Source organism: Macaca nemestrina, chromosome 16 (assembly GCF_043159975.1).
Source record: "Macaca nemestrina isolate mMacNem1 chromosome 16, mMacNem.hap1, whole genome shotgun sequence".
NCBI lineage: Eukaryota > Metazoa > Chordata > Mammalia > Primates > Cercopithecidae > Macaca > Macaca nemestrina.
The window spans coordinates 23751505-23766739 of record NC_092140.1 but is presented as its reverse complement, the minus strand read 5'-3'; the positions used below and the strand labels follow the sequence as shown (position 1 = coordinate 23766739).

Here is a 15235-nt window from a genome sequence, read left to right as displayed (position 1 = left end):
TCGTTACAATTCCAGACAAAAGGATTGGAGTACATAATTTTTGCTGAGTAAATTATGTAATATAAATAAAACATAACAATGCACTAATGAAATATCAATGTTATTGAAATATCAAATGTTTCCCCCTTAGTTTTATTTCTCTAATTCACTTAGAACTAATAAAAGTTGAATTAGAAGGCAAGATGAAATAAAGATTTTAAATTAATTTATCAGAATCATTGCTAAAGTGATAATTTCTTTGGATAAATTAATTAAACAGAGAAATAGAAAAGTAAATGAGGTGAAGGAAACTTTATCTGAAGGGTATTCTTTAATAATTTTATTTTCAGAAAGACTTGTTTTCTCCAAGAAATAATCTAACCTATTTTAAAATTTCTAGGTAAAGCATTATTTACTAGACTTAGTCTTAATAAGCACTAAGGCTTCAAACTTTAAAAGACACAAAAATGGAATTTATGCCTTTACTCTTAATAAATTGGACTGTCAGGAAAGAGGACAACATTCTATGTGTTCCAACAGGAAACAGACAACTCTTTGTTGAGAAGTATCATTTGCATAAAATGTAGTATCTGAATTTTATTCTAGGTTCTTCTCAAAACTCAAATATATAACTGTGCCAATATACTTTTCATTTTCTAATTTCCTTTATACATTATTTCCACAAAAATTTGCGAACAACCCCCAACCAATTCAATATTTTCACTATTCTCATTGTCAATCAGATGATAAAAATCTCTTTTTTTTAACAGCAGAAACAAGTGAACATTTGTTTATGTGCCTTTTTTCCTATGTGTATGTCAAGTCTTTTTCAGAACGAGGCTCCAGGTATCTCCAGATTGAATTATGTACCTGCACTAGATCAACTGCTGCCAGAGTCTTAGGAAGCCTTGTTCAAATGCTACAGTTATTCATTCACCAACATTAAATCCTAGGAGAGAGGATGCAACAAAGCCGGACTCCTTCCTCCATGGAATGTGCTGATTTCAGAGGAGGTGGCAGCCAATGTAGAAAACACTGGAATTTTTCCTTGGAACTGGACTGCGATGAGACGTGCTTGCCATGAAAATAACCTGCTGTCTTTTCTTTGACCCTTCCTTTCTAGTTTTTGAAGATTAAAGCAGGAAATAATTTTCTTCGAAGATACTTGATAAAAATTCCCCCAAAAACAAAAACACATGCTTCCACTTCCCTGATAAAAATTTACTGCAGTTTGGCACCTGAGTCTAGCTCAGTTGGTGGATGAGCTGATTGATGCATTCACCCTGATAGCCAGGTGAGCCCATCTCCTTGAGGAAGCCCATGCATTTTTGGTTGCATGATGGGCCACTGAGAGGTGAAAAGGGTGCAAGAACCATGAGATCTCCTGGAAATGCTTCTCCGAAAAGGCAGTTTCATGAATGAGGTCTTCCAGGCAAATGACACCAAACTTCCCCAAGTGCTCCTCAATCACTATGTTATTTGTTAGAGGAATGGTCTTCTTCTTGACCTTGGCTTGTCTACGTTTCAAAATGTATTTCAGATTTTGAAATCTTCAGGTCCATAAGGTTCCACTAAAAGCAGCATTTTTAGGTTCTGGGGGGTGACATTTACAAAGACACCACTAAAATTTTTCCTTAAGTGAAGTCTTGCAACGGGTTCTCTGCACCAGTAAACTCACGCCATCAATCCTTTCCAGCCTACAACAAAGGCCAAGGAATGTTTATCTGGCAATTCCAAGGTATGAGGTTTCACTTCTAGCCATCTGAGATGTACCTTGTCACATCTCTGCCTTCAGGAATCATGCAGGAATGATTCCAGTTGCTTAAACCTGAGCCCTTTTCCTTTCCTGTGCTCCTTTGCCAAAATGCCTGCTTTGCCTAGGTGGCTATGAGGGCTTGATAAGCCTCCCTCTTTTTCAGGAGATTTTCTGGAGCCAAAGGGATTTTTCTTTGGTCTTGTTTCGCTGTCTTTCTTGTGTTGTGGCTCAAAAATCTTACACGTTATAAATTAACTACACATTTTAAAAATTGCATTATATAATACGTATATAAAATATAATATATATGTATACTGTAAAATATGGTAATAAAATGAACAGCTGCTAAGCCACCACTCCGCCTAAGAAATATCAAAATCCTGGCATTTACTTTTGTATTGCTGTCCATTAAATTCTTCTATCTAATCCAACAGGTGGTCACAATATGTTATTAAATTTTCTATTTGTCATTGCCTTTCTTTTAATTTTATACATTTATCACTCACATGTATGCATCCCATGCAATACAATGTTTAGTGTAGGTTATTTTTTAAACTTTATATAAACATTTTAGTATTTACATTAATTGCTTTTTCACGCAACATTAAATATAGTACAAGTGTCCAAGTTTTAGTGTTTTGCTATAGTTCGTTTTTTAAGCAATAAAAATTATATTGTCTAAATATTTCACATTTTATTCATCCATCTTCCTGTTGATAGACATGCAACATATTTCTTCTTAGTTTCTGCTTCTGTCAATATTATCACTCTGAATATTTGTGTACAGATCTGTTCTATACACACATGGATTCCCTAACATAAATCCCTAGGAGACAAAATTCCTGTACAAGGTCATGCCACATTATTTTTAAATTTTTAAAGCAATACATACTCTTTAACCCTATCTTCTATAATGCATATTTTTCTCAGATTTTTTTTTACATGAGTATTGCAGTTTATTAAAAGAAACTGTAGGCAGGAAGAAATGTGAAGAGTCTCCCGGTCTGTCTAGGTCTCCCAAGCAGAAAACGGACTGTTACATCAATGCATGGATTGTATTTAATTCGATGAGTTTTTACTACTGTCTGTATCTATGCAATATCACCCAAAACAAGATGTAGATAGAATATTTCCATCACCTCAGAAAGTTTGCCTGTGTCCTTTTGAAGTTGATCCTTCTTTCCACCCACTGCAACTTTCTGATTTTTAATCCCTTGGAGTAATTTTGCCAAAAAGTTGCCCCTTATATAAAATATATATCATGTAGTTTATGTTATTTAGTATCTGGCTTCTTTTAACTTATTTTTTGACTTTTATCTATCATTACATCAATTAGTAGTTCCTTCCTTTCGTATTGCTAAGTATTCTTTCACTAAATAAATATGACAAAATATTTTGACAGATGCAGAAGGATTATTGATGTAAGTTAATTAATGTAATATCCCAGTTACTTGTGATGCTGAGGTGGGAGGATCACTTGCGCCCAAGATGTCAAGGCTGCAGGGGGCCACAGTTGTACTACTGCACTTCAGCCTGGGTTACAGAGCAAGACACTGTCTCATAAATAATTAAAAGACATTATAAGAGCTCCTATTATATAAATGTTCAACAAATTTGTTTTGTTATTTCTAACATTTTAATCAAAATAAGTGGTCCACATTTAGTAGTACCAAGGTAATATGTGGAGACTGGTAATTTTAGTTAATTTTAAGATGAGAAATTCTCTTCATTCATTGATTTTTTTGAAGTATCTATTATGGTTTAGGTGATGAGAAAACGTACATAAACAATAAATAATAATCTTATTAATTTTATAGTACTTGAATTTGAAGTATGGTATTTGCTGATAATAAAAATAAACTCTTGATGCTCCATTGATGAGAATTGTTTAATTCTCATCTCTTTTATATATTCTTAAGGATATATTGAAGGCTCATCTACATAAGTTAAGAACATTTAACTCCCTCTGGAATCATTGTGAAAATAAATGTCTTTGATTTCCTAATAGATACGTAATTCACAAAAATAAGAGAAAATAAATTTTAAATAAATTTGTATCTACAAATTGATTTGTATTTGTACTATCTGAGAACATAGCAATATTTCATAAATCAAATATCAATGATAAAAATATGTATTCCATATATAAAGTTTTAAAAGTAAGGTGTTGCATTGAGATTACTTTCTACACATACTCCCTTCAAAGATGCTTAATAATATTTCACACTTAAATGAAGACATACAAATGATACAGTTAACACACTCTCTCTCTCTCTTTCTCTCTCACACACACACGTATATACATGTTCTTTTTAAAATTCAGAATACTAATAACAAATAAGTCCTTGAGGGGAAAAAAGTAAAAAAAAAAAAAGCTCTTTATATGCCAAATTAGTGAGAAAATGTTCAGCTATTTTTTTTCATCTTTTTTTCTTTTATACAGAGAAACTCAGGTATAAACTTCTAGCAGCATTTTGATCAGATTTAGAAAATAGTTGAAAGAGGAAGAACAAAGGGAGATGATAGAAATGGCAGAAAACTTAAGGCATCTTTGGATGAAAAAATAACCTGAATCAAGAAAATGTAATTTTTGATGGTGATTACACTTTGAAGAAAATAAAGTGGATTGAGGAGACAGATATGACTGGGCAGGAAATTAGATAGGGTGGACAAGATGGTCTCTCTAAAAGGGGCTATTGAGCTGATACTTGAATGATAAAAAGGAGCAGGCTATCAGAAGTTATGAGTCAAGTATTTTTCAGAAAGAGGAAAAGAAAAAATAATGGAAATAGGGATAACCCATTAGAGAAAATGTGAGAAGGCTTACATGGTTGGAACAAAACGAATAAGGGTAAGTTTCAGAAGAAGAGAATAAAGACAGGAAAATATAAGGTGGGAGGAGATAAAGAGTTTATACCTTATTTTGAGTAATGGGAAATAATTATTGGGTTTTATGCTGGATAATATCCGTGATTGAATTAGAATGTGAAGATAACTGCAGCTGTGTTGCAGGTCATCAATAGTTTTGGGAAAAAGAAAATGTTTTAGAACTGTTCGCAGGTTACTGGAGAGTTTACGTAAACGATGTTAGATACTTGAGTAGGATCCAGGCAGTACTGTTTTAAGAAATAGTCCAGTTTGGATACTTTCTGAAAAATAAATAGCAAGATTACATAAGGTTACAATGACTGGAAGGATCAAGGAGAAAGCCTAGTGTTCTGGTATGAGAAACTGGGTAAATTGAAGTAGTATTAACTATGTTGTATGAAACACACAAAAGCAATTTGTGAGTGGAGAAACACAAAATTCAAGGCCAAATATTGGAATTAATAAATTAATCTCAGTGATGAAAACTTTGTCAAGTTATGCTACTGACATTAAGTGATGATAAAGTGTGTCTGAGGAGAAAAAAATAAATAAATTCACCTATTGGGAAAGTGATGTTTTAGAAGAGAAAAATGACAAGAACTGAAAACAGTTGTTCTCCATCACTTTGTGGTCTGGAGTAGACAGAAGAGCAAAGGTACAGAGTGTCATCAGCTGGTAATCCTTGAGGGATACTGAGAGAGTGTGGTAACATGGAAACCAATGCCAATATTTCTAGAATAAAAGTGTTAACTGTGTGAGTGCTGGTGGGAAAGTTGAATATGGGTAATAGACTTGAATAGACAATATGGTGCACATTGGTGACCCCATAATAAATTTCAGAGGTGTAGTGACAAGGATGAATGGAGGAGATTGAAGAGAATGTGCAGTGGATGAATGGAGAAATTGTTTCTGAGTCCTTTAAAAAAATTTATTCTAAAAGGGGACAATATTTACTTGGTAGTAGTCAGAGAAGTATCATGTTCAAGAATATGGGACCTATTATAGCAAGTGATATGTAAACAGTAATGTGTTTCCAGATTATTTTTCCAATCAAAAACAAGGTGGGAAACAACTTTCTAGTTCGCAGCAAAGCAATTAATGTAATTAATAGATTCTTATTATAATGAAATACATTTAAAAAGTCGGCATTCCAAGAGACAGTATTTTCAACAAATTTATTTTTATGCTTTTATTTTTAACAATAATAGTTAACATTAATAAAGTAACTGCATTATTTTCTTATGTTTTGGCTGATGAGGTTCTTTGAATTTTTCAAAAGTCTATTAATTGAAGACTTCCCCTCAACTCCCTCCCCATGTTCTAGGAAGGATAGATAAGTATAGGGATGTACATATTTCATTGTTATTACATCTTGTCCTTGTCTGATCAAGTATTTCTTTTAAAGTACTGCTAAAACTTGTCTACATTTTATAATTGAGGTGAATGTCAGCAATTTCATCACATTAATGTCTTTTGTTATTAAATGTATTATACTGAGGTGTGTGATTTCTGTATCCTCTAATAGAAATATTTCTAATAGCAAATATTTATTTCTCTTTTTATAGAGTCAGAATCAAGATTTGTTTCCTCCACCTTGTTGAAACTTATGCAAATATCTCTCAAATAAATAAATTGGCCCAAACTTTGTGGAAGTTTGACTACTTCATAATTGTTTATGAAATACCTCTATTTTCTACCAGACGCAGTAAAGAGTGTCACATAATAATGACGAGAAGGACCTCTGTCATGTAAGGCAGAAATTTTCTTACTTCTCATGTATTTTGGTCTGTTTTGTGTTGCTATAAAGGAATACCTGTGGCTGGGTAATTTATAAAGAAAAAGGTTTATTTGGTTCACATCTCTAATAATCTATAAAATTGAATATTGACCATCTGCGTCTAGTGAGACGCCTTAGGCTTCTTCTATTACAGGTGTTACTAAGAAATAATTTTTAGGCAGCTAGAAAGGGTGAAAGTTTCCAGTGGAACTTTCCTTTAATAAAAAAGCAACTCCCAAACCATGTCTTCTCCATCAGAAAGGGGCTTGAATAACCAGACCTGAAAGCACTGATACGCAAATACCGGCAGCTAGAAGCCAGGTCCACCCAATATGGTGGCTCCCACCCTCTTTTCCTTGTCACCGGGTGTGCCAGGTGTCATGCCAGCCTCCAGATAAAACCACATGTGTGGGACAGCCAGTCTTTTTGCAGGCTGTGTAGAAGGCACACCTGGTCAAACCAATTCGCTAGTCCCTGTGTAAATCAATCACCACCTCCTCCAGCCTCTGTGCAAAACCAGTTGCATTCCACCAAAAATCAGAGACCCTCTTTTGAGTTTTGTCAACATGAGGACACCATTTCTCTTGCTTTTCTTCTCTTTCCATTAAACTTTCTGCTCCAAAACCCACTCCTCATGTGGGAGTATATGTCCTGAATCCTTTCTCAGCCAAGACCAAGAGCCAGGGTATATACCCCAGACAACAGAGACACTTCACTTCCACTCAGGGCAGAAAGCAAAGAAAGCCAGTGTGTGCAGAGATCACATAAGAAAAGAAGAGCGAGAGCAGGGAAGCTCCAGGGTTTTTTTTAAAACAACCAGCTCTCAAGGGAATTAATACAGTGAGAACTCATTCACTCCCCCCACCCAAAGAATGCTGTTAAACTACCCATAAGGGATCTGGCCCATAACCCAAATACCTCTCATTAGGCCCCACCTCCAACTTTGGGATTCAAATGTCAACATGAGGTTTTGAGGGAACAAACTTGCAAACCATAGCACCAAGTCACAAAACGCTACAGCGGAGATGGAGAATTGAAGATAGAGATTAGTCATGTGAGTGGACAGTTCTGGAGCCAATGAGTGAGAATAGGATCAAGGACACGAGTCAAAAAGCTGGTCTGAAATAGAAATAAGTACAGGCCATCTTTTGTAACTAATGAGAGGAGAGTTTATGGGTAGAGATACAGGTAAATATGGAAATTTGATGGTGAGAAGTTGAGGAAATTATCTTCTGAAAGTTTTTATTTACTCATGGACGTTTGAATAAATACCATAAACTCAGAGTAAGAAAAATACATAAAATAGGATGGTTGAAAAGAAGAACAAAGGTGAAATATTTATTTCAATTCGTGGAGAAAACAAAGCACATATACTAAGAAATATGGAAAGATTAGCATTGTATGGAGTGCCCGATTTCCACTTGGATTTTGCTTTATATGTGTAAAATGAGACCAATTGAGATTTTTGCATTTTTCTCAAGCTTCTCAGAGCCACCAGGTTAAGGCAAGAGGATTGAGTTAAACCAAGGTAGAAGTTGTAAAAAGAAGAGCGTAGTATTCAACACTGTATGCAAAGAAGTAATTCTGGAGGTGACATTTATTTGATTTTTAAATTTCTTGAAAATAGTTATTTAAAGGGAAAATATTTATTTAGCAAATAATTTTAAACTGCTTCTTGGTATCCAGTCAGATGGTTAATGATGGAAATGAATTTCAAGTTCTATATTTCAGAGGTGATCTTCTAAAAGTATGAATATATGTTCTGCCTAGTTTCATGGTTACCTGTAAGAGATCTATTATTCTATCTCTAGTTATTAATACTAAAATTTTAAAATTGACCTTACATTGTAATTAAACTTTATAACTCATTTACCTTATATTATAATTAGCTTGAGACTTCTGGAAACAATTATTTCTTGACATAGATATTCTAATCTAGTCATAGTTACCACATTTATTTAGATACACATGTACATTCTCTCCTGATACAATCACTATTAATATAAACTCATTGTTCTCTATTAGGCCTTTCTCAATCATAGTATGAGAAATTCAGCTTTCAAAATTTTAGACACTTTTAAATACATAACCTTTTTAATGACTTTGGTTATGGATGATACAATTATGCTTTACCTGAAGTATCTGAAATGAACTTTGCTAATCATATGTATTTTAAGTTTCTTCATCCAAAGATCATATCTTTCTCCACTGGGCTTTTTTTTGAAATCCAAGATGTCAAAACCAATACGTAAAACTATTCAATTTCCTTCTCTTTGACCAAACAGTTCATTCTTTTGAAGCATAATCTAACCAATATAATAATTTCAACATCATGTCTCTAATTTCTAGAACAGTGTAAAATTATATAAATCAGATTCTCACATGTTACTAAATGATGCTTCCTACAGTGATCTCCTTTGACTGTTAATGCCTCCCAACAAGTACCTTCCTGCAGATTTTACAATTTGTCAAAAAAATGAATAAACTCTTCTTCTAAGTGAGAAGTCAGCAAAATGCCCACATAACACGCAACTTTTGTTTTATTTTATTTTTGGTCACCATGAAAAATTTCAAAACGTTTCTCAAGAATGAACAGGAACTAACACTTTTTGAGCACTTATTGAATATTGTACTATCAAGACAATATTTTATGTACTATTTTGGGATTAAAAAATAAAGTTTTAAAAAAATCAGACTGGTTATTTTAATAGAGGTGAATAGATGTTTACTATTTATACTCATACATGTCACTGATGTTCCTCTAATAGGTGAGAAAAGAGTGAGTTACCTTTTCATCTCTTCCGACTATTGCCTGGTTTTAGTTACATTCAAGCTTTCAAATTATTTTTCTTTTAATTCTATACTTTCCCTAAAGATATATAAATGTTATCTGAAGCACTGTTAGTCCAATATAAGTTACTCTGCCATTATTAGAACCAAAGCCTCTCCTAATACTTAAAATTTGTTTAGTTTTTATGTTATAAATTCACCTAAAAAACAAATAATGGAAAATTTTATATCAAAATAAAGTATTTAAGTTTAAGCTTCTTTATCTTAGTTATTTCTTAGAATAAAAGGTAGTTTGGGAAACAATTTTACAAATACAATATTGAAACAATGTTTTTGCTAGTGTTTTTCTAATTACTTTCATAGAAGGTATTCCATACGTATAAACAATTAAAATAAAATTCATTTAATTTGTGATTTCCTAGATAATTTTACATAAGCCTATTTAATTTTTTCAACAGAAAAATGCTACTTCAAAATCTGACTAAATCTGAAAAGCATTGCAGATGGTAAGATATGATAACTTGATTATTATGATCAATATTTTAATGACATCTAACAGGAGCATGTGCAAAAGACGAATGAATGTTCACCTGAAAAAGTATTGAATATTTTCTATGATCATAATTTCTATGATTATCATTGAATAATTAATTGAGCTACCCACTTGAATAAGTCATGTTGCTTCCTAGAAAATAAAACAAGGGGACGGGTGCGGTGGCTCACGCTTGCAACCCCAGCACTTTGGGAGGCTGAGGCAGGTGGATCATGAAGTCAGGAGTTCAAGACCAGCCTGGCCAAGATGGTGAAACCCCGCCTCTACTAAACATGCAAAAAAAAATTAGCCATGCATGGTGGCACACACTTGTAATCCCAGCTACTCCAGAGGCTGAGGCAGAGAATTGCTTAAACCTGGAGGAGTGGAGGTTGCAGTGAGCTGAGATCATGTCACTACACTCCAGCCTGGGTGACAGAGCGAGATTCCGTCTCAAAAAAAAAAAAAAAAAAGAAAGAAAACAAGAAAAGAAAAAACCCACCTTATCTGTTATTTTAATTAATTGCAATTTTGCAGAGGTGTCATCACTTCACTTCTTGATTAAGAAATTTCAAAGTAATATAAAAATTACCCAAACATTCTTCAGAATTTGTATATTGTATATAATAGATACACTGTAAATAATCTATTTCTACTTTTCTTGTCATTTCTACAGCAAGTTTATATTTTCTGGGTTCTTAATTCCGGTACATTTAAGTATTTTCATATAATTTAATCCAAAATACAGAAGAATGTATTTAATATTTTGGTACTTATCAAGTTACTAAACTTTAAGGGTTTTTCATTATTATATACAAGGTCACAGTATTATTGTGTCCTCAGTTTATGACATATTCCATCAACTTTTCTAAGTAAAGATTGATCTCCATCCTCTGCCTGCCATCTAGATTGTCAGATATATGGTTTTATTAGGATTGACCTGTCAACCATGAGATGTTGTCAGTCACAACCCTGGAAAATAAAAATAGTTTATATTTTTCCAGAGTTCTAAAATGTGCTCAGGCAAATCTTGTATCATGTATGCCCAATTATAACAGATTTCTCAATGACCATTCATTTTTTGTTCATGGCCAATACCCTTAAATTTAAACAAATATTTATAACACAGCAGGTATACATATCTTTGGTTAAATATAAAAAGACTTCCTCTAGAGTATCCCATGTAACACTTCAAATAAGTTATTCTATGTGATAAAAGTTATATTGTGAGAATAATTGCTCCTGTATGCTAGGATATATATACATTTTTTTTCTATTTTATTCCATTAGAAGTTTAAATCTTTGTAGAAATTATTGTTTGTGTTTGATGGAAAACCCTGTAGCTATACATCCAGTCTTAAAATGCATTGCCTTATTCCTACGATAATTAGTTACTATCTATTAGCATAATACATACAAATAATTATGCTAGATTTTATGAGACAAAAACAATTTAAAATGATTTTTAAAAGCATACTTCCTGTTTGTGGAATACATAATTTAATAAATAGATATTTCTCCAATGCTTCTTAAATCTTCTCTGGTGAAAATTGACCTTTACGATGTCTGTCTTATGTAACCAACAGCATCAAATAAAGGTATACTGGTATTTTTCATAGCCTAAAGACTGAAGCCTATCATCTTTTCCTACCTCCTTTTCGATTTTCTCATTCCTTTCTAATATCTTTAGCATGCTCATTCTTTCTATAGTTACCTATAAACAAAATCACATGCTTAATCTTAGTGTCTATTGCAGCTCCTCTTCATTTGCTTCTTTTACTAGCTAGGCAGACAGTGCCAGGTCCTCAATCTTCCACAATGCCCAAGCAAGCCTCGCCTCGGTTCTCTTCCCAACCCTACCTCCTGGTTAGGCTTCTGGAAAGAGTAATTCTAACCCAGCAAAAGAGCATGAGAAACTTTCAAATCACGTGTTTAGACAATTCTTGCAAATGATTTAACATTTGCTGGAATTCTAGAAAAAATATAAAATACTTTGTATTTTTAAGGATATAGGATAGGGATTTACTGTCTTTCTTTTATGCTTTACTTGGTTTTATTGTTCTGACTGAAGTATGTACGTTGTGGCCAGGTATTGGCTAGGAGTCCTGCTTGAGGCGAGATTTAGGAGACGTAAAAGAGTTAGAGCATCATGAAAGAAGGTCATGCCTTTTTTTATTGTTTTGTTCTGTTTTTGTTTTTGTTTTTTTTTTGTTTTTTTTGAGACAGAGTTTCACTCTTGTTGCCCACCTCCCGGGTTCAAGCGATTCTCCTGCCTCAGCCTCCCAAGTAGCTGGGATTACAGGTGCCTACCACCACACCTGGATAATTTTGTATTTTTAGTAGAGACGGGGTTTTGCCATGTTAGTCAGGCTCGTCTCAAACGCCTGACATCAGGTGATCTGCTCGCCTCGGCCTCCCGAAGTGCTGGGATTACAGGCACGAGTCACCATGCCTGGCCAGGTCATGGTATTATTGTTGACATGAGCAAAGAAGTAATGGCTGAGCAACCAGAGTTCACTCTGTCTTTATTGTCCAGAATTAGTATGCCTGGTTTCAAAAAATGTGAGATGGAATAATCATGATGTGGCCTCTATTTATTAATCCACTTTCTTATTTTGCTGTTTTTCATCAGCTTCCACCTTTTCTTACACATACACTTGCATTCTTGGATTATAGAATTGTTGATACTTCCCCATCATCGTGAAGCTTCACACATCTCTAAACGTATGTTTATTTTTGCCACTTAAACAAGATCCCTTATTCTTTCAGCTTAAGGATCTTCTGTGTATTCTGTCAACTCAGCTCAGAAATTATCCTATGAAAATTTGTTGCCACATTTTTTCACCTTAATATACACTTTCTATCATTTGCCCATAATTATAATATTACATGTATACTAGTGTTACATGTATACATGTAATTATATCTGTCTTATCAGGCTGTTATCACAGTATGAAAGGTTTTTGAAAGCAGAAATTGTATTTTATTCAGCAATGTATCAGAAACTAACAGATGTTTTACATAAGATGTTCAATAAATATTATTCAGTCAGCACAACTGGTTGACTAAATGCATATATGGAATGGCAGTTTTCAAACAAATACAGACTAGAGGACAAGAATGTTGACTTTAAAAATGACTGTCCTTCCTTTCCAAATGGAATATTGCCAAGATGGTACTCTCATACCCCTGAATTATGAATTTAATGTGTCTTTATTATTATATTTAATAAATAGTATCTATTATATATAATTTTATAAAATAAACATACTTTTAATATCATTCATTCAAAGAATATAGATGGAAAACATGGCTCTTCTCTGGTTGAGAACAATCTCTAACTATATAAAGGATACAGCCTGGTAGAGAGGACTGTAATAGAGACTCCTATAGCTTGCAAAATTAACAGTTATCTAGGTTATCTAGGTGACCTTAGAGTTTGAAAGACTGAAGAGGTACTAAGCATCAGTATGATTTAGCATCTTTAAAATAGTACTAGTGTTAAGAGATTCAAACTTTGTTCAACTCACACTTATGAGTGAGAACATGCAGCGTTTGGTTTTCTGTTGTTGTGTTAGTTTGCTGAGAATGATGGTTACTAGCTTCATCCATGTCCCTGCAAAGGACATGAACTCATCCTTTTTTATGGCTGCATAGTATTCCATGGTGTATAAGTACCACGTTTTCTTTATCCAGTCTATAATTGATGGGCATTTGGGTTGGTTCCAAGTCTTTGCTATTGTGAACAGTGTTGCAATAAACATACGTGTGCATGTGTCTTTATAGTAGGATGATTTATAATCCTTTGGGTATATACTTGGTAATGGGATTGTGGGTCAAATGATATTTCTAGTTCTAGATCTTTGAGGAATCACCACACTGTTTTCCACAATGGTTGAACTAATTTACACTCCCACAAACTGTGTAAAAGCATTCATATTTCTCCACATCCTCTCCAGCATCTGTTGTTTCCTGACTTTTTAATGATCACCATTCTAAATGGCATGAGATAGTATCTCATTGTGGTTTTGATTTGCATTTTTCTAATGGCCAGTGAGCTTTTTTTCATATGTTTGTTGACTGCATAAATGTTTTCTTTTGAGAAGGGTTTGTTCATATCCTTGGCCCACTTTTTGACAGGGTTGTTTGTTTTTTTCTTGTAAATTTGTTGAAATTCTTCGTAGATTCTGGATATTAGCCCTTTGTCAGATGGATAGATTGCAAAAATTTTCTCCCATTCTGTATGTTGCCTGTTAACTCTGATGATAGTTTCTTTTGCCGTGCAGAAGCTCTTTAGTTTTAATTAGATCCCATTTGTCAATTTTGGCATTTGTTCCCAGTGCTTTTGCTGTTTTAGTCAGGAACTCTTTGCCCAAGCCTATGTCCTGAATGATATTGCTTAGGTTTTCAGGAGTTCGAGACCAGCCTGGCCAACATAGTGAAACCCTATCTCTACTAAAAGTACGAAAGAAAAAAAATTAGGTGTGCATGGTGGCAGGTGCCTGTAATCCCAGCTACTCAGGAGGCTGAGGCAGGAGAATTGCTTGAACACAGGAGGCAGAGATTACAATGAGCAAAAGTTGCATCACTGCACACCAGCCTGGGCCATAGCATGAGACTCCATCTTAAAAAAAAAAAGAGAAAAAAAAGAAAAGAAAAGAAAAAAAAATGTGGAAAAAGATGCTGCATGTTTTGAAATAGGATGGTTGCTCTGATAAAGGGGAGTATGTGCCCTTCTACAAAGCACTGAGAGAAAAAAAAAAGCAAAACATAATCTCTAAAAATATAAAACAAGAAGTTTTTGCATTAATCGAATCAAATCATGCTACTGGCAAAGCAAAACAAGACTGGGTCAGGATGCCTTATTGATAACTGGTTGATCAAAAGGAAAGAATTATCATTCATAATTTATCTTGATCTCAGTTTGCACTATTTGATTATTCTTAACATTCCTAGTTCTTTATACTCATTTTGCTATAGGATTCTCTTCTCCCACAGTTTTGAATACTCCACTGTGTCTGTTAGCTTTGTGACCTTAACATTCCAGTATAGCTCTCCTTGCAAATTGCATTTATCTTTAGAAGTATGAAACTAATTTAGCCCTAGGCCATCAAAAGTCCTCCATATGTGGGACCAGCCTCTTCCACTGTTACCAGGGGAGAGGAGGAGAGAACACTGAAATATTTGGATTGTCCCAAAAAAAAGCTATGTTTCATGTACAACTTTATGTTTTTATATTTGGGGGAATTTTTTTCTCAAGTATTTTAAGACAGCAGGCAAAAAAAAAGAAATGTCAGATTTCAGGATACTTCTTTCATAACAAGATAGACAAACATTCTCTGTTGGATAACACTGCAAAATAATTTATGTTTTTATATTTCTACCTAATTTTCTTCATATCTTGTTAGCTCCTGATATTTTGTTTACAGCTTAAAAAACTGTCAACTGTCAAGAGTTGACAACATACATCACTTGGAAGAATAAACCATTATATTGCCTTACAGGAACTATATGGTTATATTGGGGGAACCCA

The 15235-nt window shown here is 33.8% G+C and overlaps 1 non-coding gene and 1 pseudogene across 1 annotated transcript; one reads left to right on the top strand and one right to left on the bottom strand.

Moving 5' to 3' along the window:
• Positions 1-1223: 1223 nt before the first annotated feature.
• LOC139359171 (large ribosomal subunit protein uL30-like 1) overlaps positions 1224-15235 on the bottom strand; it is a 31293-nt pseudogene continuing 17281 nt past the window's right edge.
• LOC112426033 (small nucleolar RNA SNORD38) lies at positions 5074-5142 on the top strand. Its single transcript, XR_003017285.1, has one exon. It is a non-coding gene; the product is annotated as a small nucleolar RNA SNORD38 (small nucleolar RNA).